The sequence below is a fragment of the Halichoerus grypus genome, chromosome 13 (assembly GCF_964656455.1).
Source record: "Halichoerus grypus chromosome 13, mHalGry1.hap1.1, whole genome shotgun sequence".
NCBI lineage: Eukaryota > Metazoa > Chordata > Mammalia > Carnivora > Phocidae > Halichoerus > Halichoerus grypus.
This window is the reverse complement of record NC_135724.1, coordinates 33,335,292-33,354,523: the sequence shown is the minus strand read 5'-3', so window position 1 is coordinate 33,354,523 and position 19,232 is coordinate 33,335,292. Positions and strand designations below refer to the sequence as shown.

The following is a 19,232-nucleotide window of genomic DNA, read 5'->3' as shown; positions in this document are numbered from 1 at the left end:
TCATGTACACTTGAAAAATATCTGAATGGATGAGCCCATCAAAGTAATATTTGCACAGGGGTTTCAATATCTAGCATACCTTGAAATTTTTATTTTATTAACAAACATGTATATCATTCTATGTATGAGTCATACTTATTTTGAGGTGAGGATTTATAAATGTTAACTCATTTAATCTTTGTATCAACCAAATGAGTTCGGTATTATAATTACTATCCCCGTTTTACAAAATCAGAAACCAAGACAATAAATGGTAAATCATTCCCAAGGTTTACACAGTGAGGGAAGCATGGAGGCTGGACTTGAACACAGATAGTCCAACTCAGAAATGCAGGCTTTAACTTGTACACTAAGCTACAAAGAGACCAGCCTCTCAGCCACAGTCTGACATTGCTGCCTACCACAGTGTGTGGTGAGACTGTGGGCTCTGAAGCCAGACAGGCATGAATTTAAAATCCTGGCTTAGCCACATACTGGCTGTGTGACCTTGGGCAAGTACCTGCAGTGCTCCATTATCTGTATGCCATTTTTTTTTTCCTGAAAACAAGTTTTATTTAAATAAGGGTTTAAATACATTATGTAATGTTAAAGCTGAAGGAAAAAATAAAGCAAAAACTAGTCTGTTACTTCACATGGCATTGGGCAGCAGTAACTTGTAAGTTGCAAGCTCTACAGCTAGCTACATGACTGATAAATCAGTCTGAAGTTTGTTCCCTTGTCAAACTTTAACTCTCATAGAAGGTTGGCCTTACATTCTGATGTTTGGATATTGATCAGCTAGGATATGTCTGGTCAAAAAGACCTTGGTGGTAAGCCAGATGTCCTATCACACCTCACTAGAGGGAAGGTGGTCGCTGCAAGCTCTGCCTAACCTGGTCAGGTTGGAGACACCAGGGATCTTTCTTTGATTCCCTATAGCAGCACAGCTGCTATTGCTGTCTTACCCCATCCTGTCCTCTCAACTTCACTGTGGGTTGTTCAGGTGGTGACATTCTCTTAGGGCAGGGAACTCTGAAGGAGAGCCGAGGAGCTTCTAGCCACACATAGCCATCTGTGATCTTGGGGCTCTGGGCTTGACCAAAAGAAACATCATATTACTGCTTGGTTTCAGGCCAGACACTGCCAGGTGCCCACTGCTTGACCTCTATTTAAATGAGGGACTTTAAGACTGGATAGCATGGATCTTTTCAGTTTATTGCATGAAGGAGTTACACTAGTCCCAGTTAAAAGCAGACCCCAAATGGTTACATTATACAAGCTGTGAGGTTTTTAAACTTGTTACAAGGGACAGAAGGAAAATCTTACTCATTGCAAGGAAATCCTCACTTAAGCTTCAGTGAGCCAAAAGCACTTAAAACCCATGCACCTTCAGCTGGTCGTCCTTAGCCAGTCCAGTCTCTACGAGGAACTGGCATATGTTCTGCTCTGGTCGCCCCGTAGCAGAATTACTTCATATTCCGGATGCTCAATTACAGGACCATTGCAGGCAAATTTCTTCTTCTTTTTAAAGATTTTATTTATTTATTTGAGAGAGTGAGAGAGAGCGCGAGCAGTGGGGAGGGGCAGAAGGAGAGGGAGAAGCAGACTCCCTGATGAGCAGGGAGCCTGATGCGGGACTCAATCCCAAGACCCTGGGATCGTGACCTGAGCTGAAGGCAGACGCTTAACCGACTGAGCCACCCAGGTGCCCCCAGCAAATTTCTTCTCAAATACCTTCACTAGTTTCTTTTTATCATAACCATCTGTGATCCCTTGGACAGTAGTAAGGGTCTTCCTGCTGTTACTCTGTTGAATTCTTATATGGCTATAATCCTCAGTGCCAGCAGGAAGCAGATCATCACCCTTACTTGCATCAGCAAGGGCTCGAAAGAGTGGAGTTTCTGGATACCAGGACATACTTTATGATTCCTTTTCCTTGGTAGAAACGGCCTGCAGAAGGCCAGGGCAGGGGTTGGCGGGGATCGGGGGGGGGCAGTGTGTCAGGAAGTGAGGGAGCGCAAAGGGGAGGCTGCTGAGTCCTTGGTCATGGCTCAGTCGGTTTTTTATGCCATTTAATTCAGAGGGTTAGGGGGGAGGATATAAATACATAATACAGATAAGACAAAGCACTTAAATTATATTTGGCACAGGGACAGCAATAAAATGGGTTATTTGTTACTATTTCTATTAGATAATAATAAAGAACATGGAATGTGGTGATCACCACCACCAGTCCAGTCCAAGCAATCATATTTGTTGCCTAGACTACTGCTCTTGACTTCTAGTCTTGATTCCCCACCTTCAGCCCTACCTCTGGCCCAAAGCGTATCCTTTTTAAACTGCAAATTTGATTTGTCTATGTAAGTTTAGATCATTCAGTGATTCTCAAGATTGCTATGTTAAAATACAGAAGACTTAACAGGGCTTATATGATCTGGTACCTCCCCACATTTCAGTCCCATTGCAATCATTCTCTTTCATGAACTTCGTGCTTATAGGTAAGAGAGACTAGTGACTAACCCCCCCAAAATCAACAATCTCAGTATTGCTCAGTAGTTCCACGAGCATTTGTTGAATGCCTACTCAAGTTGCAGATGCAAAAAGAGCACAAAGGGGAAAGATCCAGGGATCCTTTCCCATATATGTCAACATTAATAGAAATTTACACAACATCCATTTGTATGGCCCCATCTCTCCATTGCTTCTCAAGCAAACTTCCTGCGCATGTCTGCTTTTACCATATCCTCCTCTTCCAGTTGGCCCTCTTCTGGCTTAATTTTGACTTTTTCCTCAACTCCACATCTGAAACTATCCTCACTCAGATTATAAATGACATCTGTGGCAGATTCTGATAGTTGCCTTTCTATTACCCATTTCCGTTTTCTTTTTTACTAAGAGAGAGAGAATGTTTACAACAATAATGAGCCAGCTTAATTTAAAAAACTACATTACCCACCTTCCTTGGCAGCTTCGAAGCTGTAATTGACAGTCTACAGAGGATTTCTGGGAAAGATGTGTTTTGCTGATTAAAAAAAATAATAATAAAAGGGGGCACCTGGGCAGCTCAGGTCATGATCCCAGGGTCCTGGGATAGAACCCCACATCGGGCTCTCTGCTCCGCGGGAAGCATGCTTCTCCCTCTCCCACTCCCCCTGCTTGTGTTCCCTCTCTCGCTGTGTCTCTCTCTGTCAAATGAATAAATAAAATCTTAAAAAAAAAAAGTGCTACACTTTTCTCCTGGTTATTTGTTCCTTCCTCCTTTCTACTTGTAATGTAGATGTGAGGCTGGAGGTGGACGAGCCATGTTTGTGATCATAATATGCCCATAAAGATGAAAAGCTGTTTGTATAGAAAAGAAAAAATGAAGACACTTGGGACATTGATGAGGCTGTGAAGCCCCTGCAGGACTCCTGAAACTTTCTCTTTCTGGACTTTGTTACATGAACAACAGGTTTCTGCCATATGCAGGCAAACACAGTCTGTAACTGATACACAATCCCAATAACCAAGTTCACTAGCCAATGTATGCTTTTATATTTCTGAAGCATTTTAAGGTATTTGTTGCTGCTGATTATTTTTTTCCCCACTTGAATCCATTTGTACATCTGATTTTTGTGTTACAGCTCCTTCCTAGTTCTTTCCTTCCACCTTCTTGTGGCTTTTTCTTCTTTTAGCCTCTACTCTGGGTTCCTCTTCTTCTGACCATCTATTGGAGGTTGACACTTCCCATTTTTCTATAAGGTATCCCTTTACTTTTTATTCTCTGCAATTCTATCTGAAAGATGTCACCTACATCAAGACTTTTACTATAAAATACATGCCCCCAAACTTACAAATCTTTCTGGTCCAGTGCTCTTTTCTCACCTCTAGACTTAAATAACAAATGACCTGCAGAACATTTATACCTGGATATTCCATAGTGACTTCAAACTTAGGACTTCTACGACTGATATTGAAATCTCAAGTTCTTGCCACAATTATGGAAAGAATTACCTTCCTTTTTGTACCCTCATTATACCATGTGATTTTTATTGCAGCATTTACCAGATTTACAGTAACATTTTATTGTAGCATTTACCAGATTTACAGTTTATGGCACACATAAGAAGAAAATGCAAGTCAGCATGGCTTAAACAAAAGGAAATGTATTATCCCTCATAAAGGTTGGGAGCTCCAGAGCTAGTTAATTCAGCAGGTCAATAATGGTATCAAGAACCCTGGTCATTTCAGTCTTTTCTTTCTCCCATCTTCATTGTGTCACCAGATGATTGACATGGGTTCAGGCATCAAATCCAAACATGTACAAGTCTAGAAGAAGAGAACGTCTTTTCCCTTTTTAGAACAAAGAGAATGTTTTCATAGAAGATGCCAAGCAGACTCACCTTCATTATCCAGAATTATAAATCATGTCCTTTTCTAAAGAAATCTTTAGAAAGGAGGATGGGATCACTGTGAATGGCTCAGTGAAGCATATGGCTGAATAGAGCATGGGGGGTTAGCTAAACATAATTGGGTTTGGAGTTAGGCATTGCATTAGTCAGGATTATCCAGAGAAACAGAACAAATAAGATATGTAGATAGATAGATAGATAGATAGATAGATAGATAGATAGATAGATATAGATACAAGAGGATACACATACACACACATACATGTACATGTGTACATGTACATATTATATATAATATACAATATAACATATAAATATATAGTATATATAATAGGATGTATATATAAGAATATATGAAGAGATTTATTATAAAGAATTGGTTCATGTGATTATAGAAGCTGAGAAGTCCCAAGATCTGTAGTTGCCAAAAGGCAGACCCAGAATATCTAATGGTGTAGTTCCAGTCTGAATCCAACGGCTTGAGAACCAAGAGAGCCATGGTGAAAGTTCCAGCCTGAAGGCCTGGCAGGCTTGAGACCGAAGAAGAGCCAGTGTTTGAGTCCGAAGGCAGGAAAAGACTGATGCCCCAGTTCAGTGCAGTCAGGCAGAAGGAGTTCCTTCTTACTCAGCCTTTTTATTCTCTTCAGGTCTTCAACAAATCTGGAGAAGCCTACCCACATTAGGAGGGGCAATGTGCTTTACAGAGTCCCGTGATTCCAATGTTGATCGCATCCAGAGACACTCACAGACACACCCAGATTAACATTTGATCAAATATGTGGGCACCACATTGTCTAGTTAAATGATACATAAAGTTGACCATAAATGATACTAACAGTATCTGCTCCCCATTCTATGCTTCTATTGTATATTTATGTATTTATATGTTCTCCCTATTGAATTTTGTATTTCTTACGGCTAATTTTTATTTTTGTCTCTCTCACATCTTGTGGTGTTCCCAGACATAGTAGATATTCAGCAAATGTTGAATGAATTAATTTTGGTCTGGAGATCTGAAGAATAATCTGGCCTAAAGAAATTGACTCTGGAAATACATATACCTGTTATCTGAAATAGAACATTAACAAACTCAATTCACAAATAAAACAGTGATTTAGAACTCTAGAATTAAAGTAGTCTTATCATAAAGAATCATAGAAGATGATCTTAACACTGTGTGATATTGGTGAAATGTGAGAAACTACAAAATCTTTCATGGAATAGAGTACATTCTGACTAGTTACTCTGCAATTCCACTGATGGGAAAAATGTAAAATAAACTTAATTTCAGGATATCAACCAATATGTATTTAGTGAGTACCTATTATTTTTCACTGTTCTATGCAGAATACCATTTGTCCTTATTAAGTGGTCTCTTTCTTCATTAAACTTATTTGTTGGAGTGACAGGATTGAAGCAAAGGTAGAAAGTTGGGTGATGACATCAGTTACTGATACATATTTATCAAAAACTTCTAGGTACAAAACATTGCACTTGGAGCTGTAGAAGTCCTAATAGGATGAGGAGCTGCCTTTGGAGTCAGAAAGCTTGCTTATCACTAGCCCTTTGCCCTTGGTCAAGTTTTTCAACATTTCCAAACCTCAATCTGTCATCTATAAAATGAGGGTAATAATATAGGTTTTATAACATTTTCAACAATTGCCATTTTTATTTACTTTCCATGTATGTGCCAGAACCTCTCCGATGTGCATTTCCAGCACCATGAAGATAGTTCAGAGACATCTCAAACTAAATAGAGGTACAAAAATGAGCTTTTGAGCTGCCTTCACAATTTTATCCCTCCAGTGCCTCCTTACTTCCATACATTTTGCTACTAGATGATAGCATTGAAATATGTCTCTCTAGCACTCTTCATAGTCAATCTATAATCAATACTATACATCCTTATGCTCAAATATATCTGGATCTGGTCTCAGTTGACACTTCTCCATCTTCTCCACCAGAGAATCAGAAAGTAGATTGGCATTTTAGTCTACATAAATATTCTGTCATTTTATTGATGGAAATGCCTTTGTGAGCTCCTACCTAGACTTCTGTAAAATATCCCTTGCCAGATAAGCAGCCTGTCCCTCCACACCACCACCTTCCATCTCCATATTACATAAGTCTTTATTTAATACAGTTTTCCTCTGCTTAATCCCTATGGAAATTTTATTTCACCAAAGGCAAAATTTTAAAGCCCTTGGTGTGTTTTCATTAAGGCAGGCTCTCCTTACCTTCCTGGGCTAGCCATGAGCATTCCAAGCTCCTGTCTGCTCAGACCTTTCACACCTGCTGTTTCCACCACTCCCGTGTGACTGACTCCTCCTATTGTTAAATTTCCCTTTTTCAGATGAGCCTTTTCTCACCAATCCTCTCTCTCTTGCTCTAATTTTACCAGACATTCAGTTTTCCTTGTCTCACCCAACCTTTTAGTCTTTCCTAGCAGTACTTATAATGATAAGAGTTTAAATATTTATTTGGTTATTTAACTATTTCTCCACTGGACCCAGTGTATCAGGGAGACAGACTGTCTATTTGTTCACAGCTATATTAGCAATGTTAGGAGAGTGCCTGGCAGAGAGTATTAACACATAATAAATATTCATTAAATAAATGCACTAACATAGAGAAATCAGTGATTTTATTACATATTGGACAAACCAGACTCTCCAGATAATTGTGACTTATAGAAGCCAACCAAGCTCTATCTTGATTGTGCATTGGTGATTCCAAGCATGCCACATAACTGGGAAGGCACACAAACAAATAAAAAAAAATAATTTATCTGTATTTACCTAAAACAAAAGCTACTGGGAAATAGCCAAGGTAGTTTAGCAAAGATCACACTTCACCAGAAAAATTTAATTTTTACAATTAAAGACTTGAAGTACTGCATTGGAGCCATGCACTCATATTTTTACATGTAACACTTCAAAGTGGAACAATTTATATCTTGGGCAAAGTGCTTAAAGAAGTGTTTCACCATTCCAGTGGAAAGTGATCATTTTACTATGCATTAATAATTACAATAACAAATACAATTCAAATAACAATTATTAGCATACGTGTGATATGTTACAGTTCACATAGCATTTTTATTCCCATTATCTCATTTCCAAGCAGGGTATTTTTCTGATTAAATTTCTTTTTCGAAGAATAATGTATTCTCATTCTGGCACTTCAAGATACACATTCTTGTGTAGATATGTTTGCATGTAAACAAAATACACACACATATATATACACACACTCACAAATACATAAAGTATATACCATAGATCAGTAGCCAGCAGAGTGCTAGGTTGGCATTTTAATCTATATGAATATTGTTTCCTTTTATTGGTAGTTCTTGTCCTCATTAAAAGTTCTTGGACCCTCTCTTCCCATTTCTCTGATATACACAAAAATATTTCTTTTTTATCTCTGGCAGAATGTTAAACAATGCTTGTACTTACATTTTTGTTTATCAAACATTTTTTATAATGGCAATATATGTATTTAAATTAGTCAGTTGACTAGTCTCACACAAATATTTAAGCACATAAACAAACCATTATTTATATAAAATGTAATTAATTGGAAACGAGAAGTTTATGTGCTCTATGCCAGGGGGATACTGATGGACATTAGCCAGTTAATGCACATCAACCATAATTCATCACTGCAAACCAAAAGCACAAAATGGCAATTTCCTCTAGCATTAATCTGAAGAATTTCTTCTCCTAGAGTTTCAACATTACCATAGGCCAATTTGGGATGTTCAAAAGTTTCTATATTGAGTTGGGGGGGTTATGGATTACTCCACTTCCCTAGTAAAGGGGGTAGAGATATTCTCAGAGGGCAGTCTCTGGCTTTTGGGCAATGTGATGATGATAACAGCCCTGAGTTGTCCTCCTTTTGGGAGAGCTGGGGACCCCAAGGCCAGTGGACAGTGGTGTTGCAGTGAATCATTTATTTCAAGACCCAAAGTCCTGGGAGAAGCTTGCTTCAAGTTTCATGATTGGGAGTCTTGTGCTTTTTAAGTGTTTGGGGAAAAAAGTTGAAATTACAATTCTTGACTCTCTTCTCTCATTTACCATGATATGCAGGTGAGGGGGGGATAGTGAACAATGAATTGCACTACTTAGAGATATAGGCTAAGCCGTTTTTTGGGCAGCTGTGTCAATAAAGTACACATATAACATCAGTTTCCTATTACACACGTCATTCGGAGTCATATATTACTCAGTATAATGGGAAAAGGGGAGACCAAAATCTAAAATGAAAAGAGAAATTGAAGTACAACTAGAGCGAGTAGCAGCTGAGCCAACAGCAGCCAGCACAGTGAAACATTTAGTCAGTTCTCCTGGAAAACAAGTGCTTCTGGCATTCATGACCCTCCATGTCATGTCTCAGAAAGCTGACGAGCAGCTGGGGTGCAAGAATATTGGAAGCAAATTTTTCTTGCTATTCTCAGGTAATTGGAAATAAATAGATGACTGCCCCCACACATCGCCCTGCAGATTGTGATTTAGTTCAAGAGTTTTGAAGGTGAATGTTTCTGTCTGTTTGCACTGACTTTGATGTGGATTTTTCAAAGTGGGTGTGATAGGACAGTCATCGTGAAGGTATGTCATGGGTGCAAAAATGAGTGTTTCCTGAGGCTCAGATTGTGGTGGGGGGGAGGGTCATCTTTCCATCCTTCCACTTCTCTCTAAACCCGCATCTAATCACACTTCTGCTCAGTTGTCGTCAGAGGCTAACACTGGTTCCAAGACGCCTGTTCAGTCAGCCCTGGAACCAAGACCCCAAGCATGGCAAGCATTCATTCTGCTTTACTCAATAGGTTAACAAATCGTTGCAATTACTTATTTATTTTCTAAGTATAAACAGAATCCAATTTTTATTGCTCTGAGAAGGGCCAGCTAAGAAAAGCATCTTACTACAGAGAAGGATTTATTCTTGATGCACACGCAAAATATGCACAGAAGATACTCATTTTGAGGGATGCTAAACTTTAAGTTTATAAAAGGGTGTGCAAGAGATGGTGCTAGTCAGGGAATATTTTGCCAGATCTGTCACATAAATTTGGAAAGAGCTCATCTTCCATTGTTTGTGAAAACTTCAATTTTTATAATTAGATTAAGAAAGGTCCTAATAAATTCTTATTTTCTAAAGGATTTTTCTTATAAAATTTAATTTTTATTACACTTTGAGGTTTCAGTGTTTCTTAACACATTAATGTCACTATATCATATGTGTTTTCTCTTGTTTTATATTTGTGTATTTTCAATCTGTTTTTTTTTTATTTGTAACTTTAGTATTTCTTTTTATCAGGCAATATTTATTAGCACCCAAACATGAATGACAAGGGATTATAATTTCCATTTATTCCAGCACTCTCCTGTCCACCCTCCAAAATTAGTATTGTCATAGATTACATGAAGTTTAATGAGTTTATATGAAATAATGTTAAGGATTTTACAGTATGCCATTAGAAAATATTCTTATGCCTCTGTCTTGGTTTTTTAACTTTATCAATAATTATTGAGACCCCATACCATGAAACAGAGGGAAATAAACCATTCTTTTCATTCTCACAGTTCTTTTTTTCTTACTTCATCTAAAACTTTAGTTATATATATACATATATATGTTTTTATAAATATCTGAGTCATTATACTTATAACTTTCAATAATGTACCCATATTACTTAGTTATAAGATTTTTAAAAATGTCTATTGACTGCCACTTATGAAAAATGACAAAGGAGTCAACCTACTTACACAAAATCTGACCATTTCACACTCTCTTTCTTCATGAGTTATACTTCAATTTTACATTGCCATCAATTATATTATGTAAGATATATTTTTCTGTAAGCCAGGGACAGATTTGGGTTTGATAGGTCCCAGAGCTTGAACAATTTCGCTCTTTTTAATTAAAATATTATAAAACTATAATTGGAAAAGTAGATTAAAGAAAACTATTTCTATTTCTATTATTTATTTCTCTTTCTGTTCTTTCTTTTGACTGAGAAATCACAACAAAGTAGAAATGTAAAAAAAAAAAAAATAAAGGCTTCCCCAGATCTAGGGACATTGCATATTTTTATTAACAGTCAGATACACCTTTTATAATACATTTGTTCCCTTTTTTTTTTGGTTGCATACTTTGATCACCTCTTCATGTGACATTGATTTTATAGTATTTTCTATAATATCAACAAAAATATAATTCGGTCTCTTTTCTAGAATGGTCAATTGATTTTTTTATAGCTAGAAAAGTTTCTGGCAGCTTCATAATTTGTTTTTGGTAATGGTATGCAAATTTATATTATACTTATAAAATTTAGGATACTCTTTATCGGGTTATCTTTCATAATAAGCTGTATACGATTTCAGAGCATTTACATTTTCTTGCACTATGATTAAGCACTCTTAAATAATAAAGTCACTTATTAATCCATGTTTTGTTTGTGTTTTATTTGCTGCACCGGTGGCCATTTTCCACACAATTTCACCTGGAGCCCTCAGAGATCAGGGCAAGATATGTCACTGTGAACACTAAGACACAATCCAGCATCTGAGTTCCCACACAAACAGGTTTACTGATTTGGCATTGATACAGATTAATGCTCTACATGACAAGATTTCTCTTTTACACAATTCCCATCAAAAATGTTAAAAATAGGGGTGCCTGGGTGGCTCAGTCGTTAAGCATCTGCCTTCGGCTCAGGTCATGATCCCAGGGTCCTGGGATTGAGCCCCACATCGGGCTCCCTGCTCAGCGGGGAGCCTGCTTCTCCCTCTCCCACTCCCCCTGCTTATGTTCCCTCTCTTGCTGTGTCTCTCTCTGTCAAATAAATAAATTCTTTAAAAAAATGTTAAAAATGAATATAGTACATTTATAATTGTATATGCTTTATGAGAAAACATGCAGTTTTTGAGTAGGTGATGGCGACAAAATGTTTGATGATTGAAAAGATTTTTCAGGAACTAGGCCCAGCTCCATCTTTTTCAAACTTTGTTCTCTTTTGCTACTCACAGGCTTCTGGGTGCTTAGGCATTTACATTGGACAAAAGACCTTTAATTTTACAACACTAGAACTTGACACCAGTAACACTGAGTGGTGGGAGTTAGTTCTACCATAGTCCATGGAAATGACAGTGAATCACATGAATATATCACATTAAACTCCAACTAAAAAACATTCGCAAATCAATTTTCCTTTAGCTGGTTCCAAAAGATGCCCGTGGCTTTTCCAATGGAAGGGGAAAGATACTAGAAGCAGTGACCGAAGTTCTGCCTATTGTAGCTAAAATATCTTTTGTTTGCAAAATTTAAAAGCTGTGACCACATGTGAATACAAGACTTGAAAGCCCTGACCCCAAAATCCATTCACCTGGCCTTGGAAAGTGTATGAGCAAATGAAGGGTCCTGAATCAGGTGCTCATTGTCTTCAGGCTGTTGTTCCCATGTTCATGTTACTTTTAAATGGATTCTGTGTTCACCCTCTATCCTTTTACATGTTTTTCTGTTTACTTCTTGGTTGGATAAACATTTATTTTTTAGTTGTTCTTTAATAAGACTTAATTGACTAAACTGTTTAAAGTTTGAAAATATCTATCAGCTGACTGAACCTATATGATAGTTCTGGCTGAATAAGAAATCATAAACAATGTATTTTCTGAAAAGAAAATATAGATAACACTGTCTCTAACTTTGAATGTATCTGAGGAGACGTTTGCAGCCAGTCTACTTTTCTGCCTTTATAGATGACTTGATTTTTAAAAGTTTTTGGCTTATATCCCCTTAGGTTTCTTTACCATTGAAGTCCAGTAATATTACCAAGATATATATCCAGGGTGATACATACCAGGTTTCCCTGGGATATATTTTTCCTTTTCAACTTGCATATTTTAGTCTTTACTTTTCTTCTGAAAATTTTCTTGAATTATGTCTTTCTTTTTTTTCATTCATTGGTTGCCCTTCTACCAGGACACCAATTATGTATATAGTCTTTTACTTCACCTATATTCATATCTAGCTTTATATCACAAATCCTTTTAACTCTATTTTTTTAATTTAATTTAATTTTAATCTCCCTTTCTGGCTTATTTTCATGTCCTTGGCTGCGTCTTCAATAGTAGTCATTCTCCTGTGTTGTAGCTTCTAATATATTCTTAATTTTATTTTTTCCCATACCTTTCTAAGTTTTTAAATCTATTTATATTGTCTTAATATTTTGTCCTTAAAACCATTTATATCTTCTTCAAGAGTTTGTTTCATAGCGGGTGTTTGTTTTGTTAAAAAATCTTCAATTTTTTTCAAAACATGTCTTCACAAATTTATCTGCTCTGTGGAAATGTTTTAATTCTTGTTCTCATCTGTTTTCAGTGGATTGAATACCTGTCCTTTGTAGAAGTCATGTAAATACGAACAAATCTGAGTGTGAAGGTCATTCTTCCTTGGCCAGGTGTCTGGTGAGGGAACAGTGAGCCTCTGAGCCGTGTCTGTCTGTGCACCTGTGTCTGACTGCTTGTGTAAGAGAAGACGAGCCTGATAGAGACAGAGAGAGGCAGAAAGAGAGAGTTCGTTTACCACTTTTCTTCAATAACCAAGTGTCGCAGCTGGGAGGGTCCTCATAAAACCTTGCTGTAAAGACAGCAGCAATTTTCAAGAATATCATATTGGTACACTGTGTCGTTCTTCCTCAGCTATTCCATAGTGCCAAGTGGGGCCCCAAGAATCTTTAGCAATCAGCCTGTGTACTCCCAAACCCCTTATTTCAAAGACAGAGCTGTTCTTCCAGTCACTGCATTGTACCATTTCTGGAAAGAATGCTCTGTTCTTCAGTTCTTTGGGATACACAGTTATAAGTATCCTCTCATAGCATCTTGCCCCACCCCAGTCCAGGCAGCACAAGGCTTATGGTAGCCATTTCTCATACACTGATTTGGATTTATAGGTCACTCTTAGATTCATTACACAGATGCTCATTTTTCCTGTGGTTTTCATTTGTTTTGAGAAGGTAGAAGGGAAGGGAGCAGATACGTTCTTACTCTTCCAAAATAAAGACAGAATTCTAAATGGAATATTTTTGGAAACAGCCAGAAGACTGCTCTGGATCAAAATTCATAGAGAAACCTATGTTCTCTTTCATTCATTTTTATCCAAGAGCATAGAGATAATCACTTGATCATCTCATTCATTTTGCAATAGCTAATGAGAAAATATTACAGTGTTTTCAGGTTCTATTTTTTCCTTTTAAAAATATTACTGTATGTCTAAAGTAACCTAGAATGTCTATTTCTCTCATACTCTTTTGTTTTTGTCTACAGATTCTTAACTTTCATCATTAATATCTTTTCAAAGAAACCAAGAAATGACTTCATTTTGTACATGGAGAAAGGTAAGTTCCATTTTAGTCAAATGTGAAAAAGCACCTTTTTTTCAGTTTAAAATAATAGTAATAAGTTAAGAAACCTCAGAACTGTTACACTGGATTTAAATTCAATGATGTATTCTGAACATAAGCAATGGAGACTTCAAGAAGCATTTGTGAGAAAACTCGGATACTCACTTTGGAAATAAGTGGTTAGATGTGTGGTTTAAGAAATTTAGTTTATATTTATTAAGCAATTACATATGAAAGGTAACTAGAATAGTGTCTAATTTAGAGTATTTGATCAAGACAAGTTAGTTCCTTTCCCTACTCAGTGAAGCTTGGGCTAGCCTTTGCCCTTGGTGGAAAAAAAATGAAGAATGCCAGAATTGGGTGATACCATCCTAGAATATATGATCAGACTTCAATGTGATTAAAGAATTCTGCAATACCAGTAAGAACAGTGAGTGCAGAAGAATGTTTCCTGTTTCTTCTTACTTAGTACTTCAGTAATCTGCTGTGAACCTCTGAGCTCTCACTCCTGTATGCCAATTGCCAATTCACAGGCAATTGATGCTAAGAAGACCTGACAGCACAGAGCAGAAAGGCACCAAAATAATCCTATGCCCCTGAGTGGCCCTGTGGACATAGACACTATAAGATGTAGAAATGAGGCCATAGAGCAAGAAGGCATCATTTCAGGGTCCCTGGGGCCTGTAGGAGTCAAAACAACTGTCAGAATAAAAGGTCTTTCTCTATTGGCTTGCGTGTGATGCCATGGCAATTTTGATTGTAATTTTATGCCATTCCTAAGTCCGTATTGCAAAGAAAATAATATTTAACTACCTTCTCCTAATATATGTGATCTTTTTTATCTGAGATCCTCCTTTTCTTCCACTACAACACTCACCCTTAGAGAAGTTACATATGGTGTTACAATTATTTTTGTGGATTTGTTTTACTAAAGGTTGAGACTGGATGAGTAGAACCAGTAGATGGGAGAAGAAATACAAATCCCTCTAACACCAGATGACATTAACTGGGCTTAAGGCCAATATCTGAAAATATCTTCCATGTGGGGGTGTCCATTAAGGAAACGTATGTGACAATGGACAAACACTTGGACACATATCCTCTACCTGTTAAGTATCTGCACTAGTGCCAGGTCATGATAAAAAGACAAAAGTTTTAAAAATTAAAAAAATTTAAGGTCATAACTCTTTTCTTCAGTGAGTTTTCAAACAATCAGGAGAGTCTAGATTAAGTATACAAAATGATTACAAACAATATTGGGTAACTACTTCTCAGAATTATTCTGATTCTCAACCATACAGATAAAAATGAAATTACTATTGATGTGAGCTTGACATACACGCTGCATTTGCCTATTTTTTTTACAGTTTTAATGACCATTGTTATATAATCAGAGAACCCAAGATTTCTAAAGGGTCCAGGAATGTGGACCCAATAACCACAGTAACCTAAGATTATGGAAACATTCTTTGAAGAACAATCAGTCATTTAGATATCACAAATCTCTGCTTACATGAATCTGATGACTTGTTTGAAAAGTTTAAACAAATGACCTGTTATATAAATAGGTTTTAGTCTTGTCAGTCCAGCCAGTCCAGTGCCTATTATTACCTAAATAATTTCTTAATGTTCTCCTGTGTTCTTCAGTTAATTTAACATGTTATAGATATTCTTGCAGTTGATATATTAGGCATCTGCTCATCAGCCCACAAAATGGTATGGATTTAAACTTGAAAGTGTGTGAAGAATAGGTCCTCAGTGACACCATTGTAGTGTACCCCCAACACTTGCTGGGTGGTCTGTTAAATGAGCAAGTGGCTTTTTAGTTGAAAAATCTATTCCTGACCTAACGAGATGCATACAACCAGGTAAAAATGCCCTTTCAGATTACATAGATTCTAATTCAGTGAGTTAAGTGGGTTAGAGACATAAGCAAAGCGTGCCATCATGTGCTTTCTGCATTTCATGGGGGTGGAGGAGGGAAAGGAGGCAGGAATGGTGCAAATTGAGTTCTATTTCTAACTAATTGTAATACAAACTGGGTTGTATCACCCTTGATTTTATAAATACTTTGAAATAAAGTGTAGTGATTGCATAATAGCCCCTCAAATGGGTGGTTGATTAGTTCAGTCAGTTTTACATGCAGTTTTGCTATTATTTTCTACTAGAATGGAAGAAACTGAACAAAACCGTCACCATCATGGTGATGCTTGGCAGATGGGAACCAAGGATCAGTCCCACTTGTAATATGCAAAATCTGAAGAAAGTGATGATTAATTCTTTCATCTGATCCCTGATTCTCACGTCAGTATCATTTTAGAACCGTATTTCCTCAATTCTTACAAGTCTGACCTATAGGGAACTTGATGATCCTACCTGTCCCTCCTCACATGAGTCATTGTGTCATCGGATTCCTTTATCTTTTATCACACAGGCTATTTTGGATGTTCCAACATATTTGTTCTGGGAATTTTCTTTTAAATGCAATTTATTATTTTTCTTGAACTTTAGTGTCTCTAGAAAATGGTCTCCTCTCATTCCAACACACACACCCAAAATTCTCTTCCTCAGTAAAAGCCTTTAAGGTTCATGTCGTTAGTGTATGTTGCTTGCTTCTGGTGAACAAGGGACAGAGAAAGTAGTGACTAATATCAGAATCATGAGTGAAGATATGTTTTATTCATAAACTTTGTACCTCCAGTGAAATTAAAAGCAAAGTAAAGGGTCGAAGCTGTGAACCCTTTTTCCTAGAGCCTGTAAACCAATAAAGCCTTTATATTAGCTATCGATATCTATCTCTGAGTTGCCTTAATAACATCTTATTCCCTGTTTTCACCAGCCATCAATAATATTTCTGCCTGCCCGCTCAGGCCCCTATCTCTGCGTGCAATTGCATTATAAGGGTCCATAAGCCCAATTTGCTTCACGTTCTTATTTTTGGAAAAGGCTGGCTGGCTTTTGTAATGAGAGCAGCTGCCAAGAAGGCTTGACAGAATTTGTGGCCCATCTGGCTTATAATCTTCACTCAATATCGCAGAGGCCTAAACTCTGAGACCTGCTGATAAGCCCAGGCGTCCAGGCAAGCGATGGCAGCCTTCTCTGTGATTTCTCATTAAGGGCAGGGACATCTCTCTGGGAATCTCTCATATCCTGGATATCACATAATTCCTTTTTTCATTTTCTAATAAGTACAAGAGAGTTGTATTTTTTTTTACACTATAGTATCTTTGTGTACCCAGATATGAGTGAACAGTCATTTGGAAAATTTTGACATTTGAGTTTGAGTTTCCTAAAATATTTGTTGTTATTCCAAAAAAAAAAAAATCCACTAAACAAAATGCCATTAAATAGATCAGAATATATTAAATAACCGTGTATACATTTTAGTATTTACAGGTGATTCTTTTTTCCACTATATATTTGTATACATTTTCTATCACACTGGTATGTCGTGTGGCACCAGTAGTTTATGGCAAATGGGAAGAAAATCAATAACATAGCCACTGACTTACCCAGCATTGATTAGCCTGTTTTCTTGGTGATTGAACAAAAGGAGAGAAAGATAAAGAGGAGGCTGTTGAGGGTGGGGGAGTGAATGGGAGTTGTACTGAAAGCATCCTCCTCTTGCCTATGGAAGATGAATTTTAGAAATAATGTATAATAATGTACTATATAATAATAATCCTGCCTATCCTGCATATTTTGTTCTGATCTCTCATATTGTGTTTATTATCCTTTGTGATACATTGCTAAGTTTGACAGAAGAAGAAGGTGATATACCCGCTGTCCCTAGAAGTTTGCAACTAGTGGGTCTGAGTTGATCAACTTCTATGCTACGGTTGGGGAAATTGTAATCTCCTCCAGTAGGGCTGCAGAAAGGGATTCTGTCCTGTTGTGGATCTGCATCTACCATTGCGGTTCAGTTTGGAAGATTGGCAAGGCTTTATTTACTATGCTATTTATCTTCTCTCCCTTTGCAGAAATTGCTTTTCTATATTTCCTATATTTTACAAGTATTTTTGATAAACTGGAGATGGTAGTGACAATATTCTGAACAAAAAAGCTCCCATGAGAAGAATCTGAATAATAACTCATCAAAACAAAATCTGGGCAAGGAGTAGGACTGGTTGCTTATAGGACAGAAGACTGGATCATTCCTAGAGTCAAGACATATCAGTCAATTTTTTTCTTATCAATTATTCAACAAACATTGATTAAGCACAAACTCTGCGTCAGGTGTTATAAATGCCCAGAAGGAATGCAGATTTGCATAAGATAGGAAAACAACCACCTGCTTTGCCACAATGAAAGAAAAAGGCGAATGGAAGCTTAGAAGCTCTGGTGAAATGGGAAACTACCCTTAACAAATGCTGATGGGAACACATAAAACAAAACAAAACAAAAACTCTGAAAAATGTATGCAAGACATTCAAATTGAGAGTGGCTGTGTGTCCAGTCAACAAATTGTGTCCTGAGACCACATGTGGACCTATGTATGTCAAAGAGGATCTGAGGACACCAAATGCAGAAAGGATGACTCACATCCTAAGTCACAGGCAGAAACAACTTCAAGGAAGGACTAAGGATTCTGTCATCCTAGCCCTGGAACCAACTCACGTGTAGCAGCTCATTAACTTAGTACAAATGGAACTGGAGAAAACTTGACTGCTGAGTGGCAGAGCTCACAGGGGCTTTAATTAGGTATTAGTGGAACTGAAAGCCAGAAATCTTTGCCTTTGAGAACCAGTTTCTACACTTCCTAGTTTTATTTCACTCTCCCTTTTAAATTACTCAGTAAAAGTAACTTCTAAAATATTATTAATAAGTCTTAGCTGAACTAAAAAGGAATGTTATTCAATGTTATGTTAGGGAGAACCAGTTGAAGCTGTTATGGTTGCTGACATCATTCATAGGTTAGTCTCTCACCTTTTACACCAACATCCATATTCTCAAAAGCCTGGTTCAGATGTCATTAATTCCTGGTGTTCCAAACCATCAAGTGCTCCTCTGTTTCTCTGAATAGTAACAGCTTATTTTGTTGGAATCGTTCATTTTCCTGTCCCTTGAAAATAAGCTATTATTTAAAATTTTCTATCATTTGAAAAATACATTATTAGATTTCTTTCCTCCATGTATCCTCTTTATATTCTCAATTAGACCATTATCTATAGTTAGTAACTCAGTATTTTGCACTTAGTAGGTATGCTGGAAGCCACTATCAAGCCATCGGTTAATTCACTGATTATTTTAACAAATGCATAGTATTCAATTTTTAAAGCTTTAAACCTAATAATTGAAGTGTCCAACCACAAACAGTCCTGAATCCAGTATTGTAAAAGAACAGCGTTCTAATAATAACCACCTGCAAAGTTACTAAATGTAATTAGAATGACTCTGACATTTTACTAAGGAGGCTGTGTAAATAGTACGTATATGGAAACATCCTTCTATATGTAGCA

The 19,232-nt window shown here is 37.1% G+C and overlaps 1 pseudogene; it reads right to left on the bottom strand.

The window, feature by feature from the left end:
- Positions 1-1,178: 1,178 nt before the first annotated feature.
- On the bottom strand, positions 1,179-17,686 carry LOC118543177 (eukaryotic translation initiation factor 1-like; annotated as a pseudogene).
- Between the last annotated feature and the right edge of the window lie 1,546 nt (positions 17,687-19,232).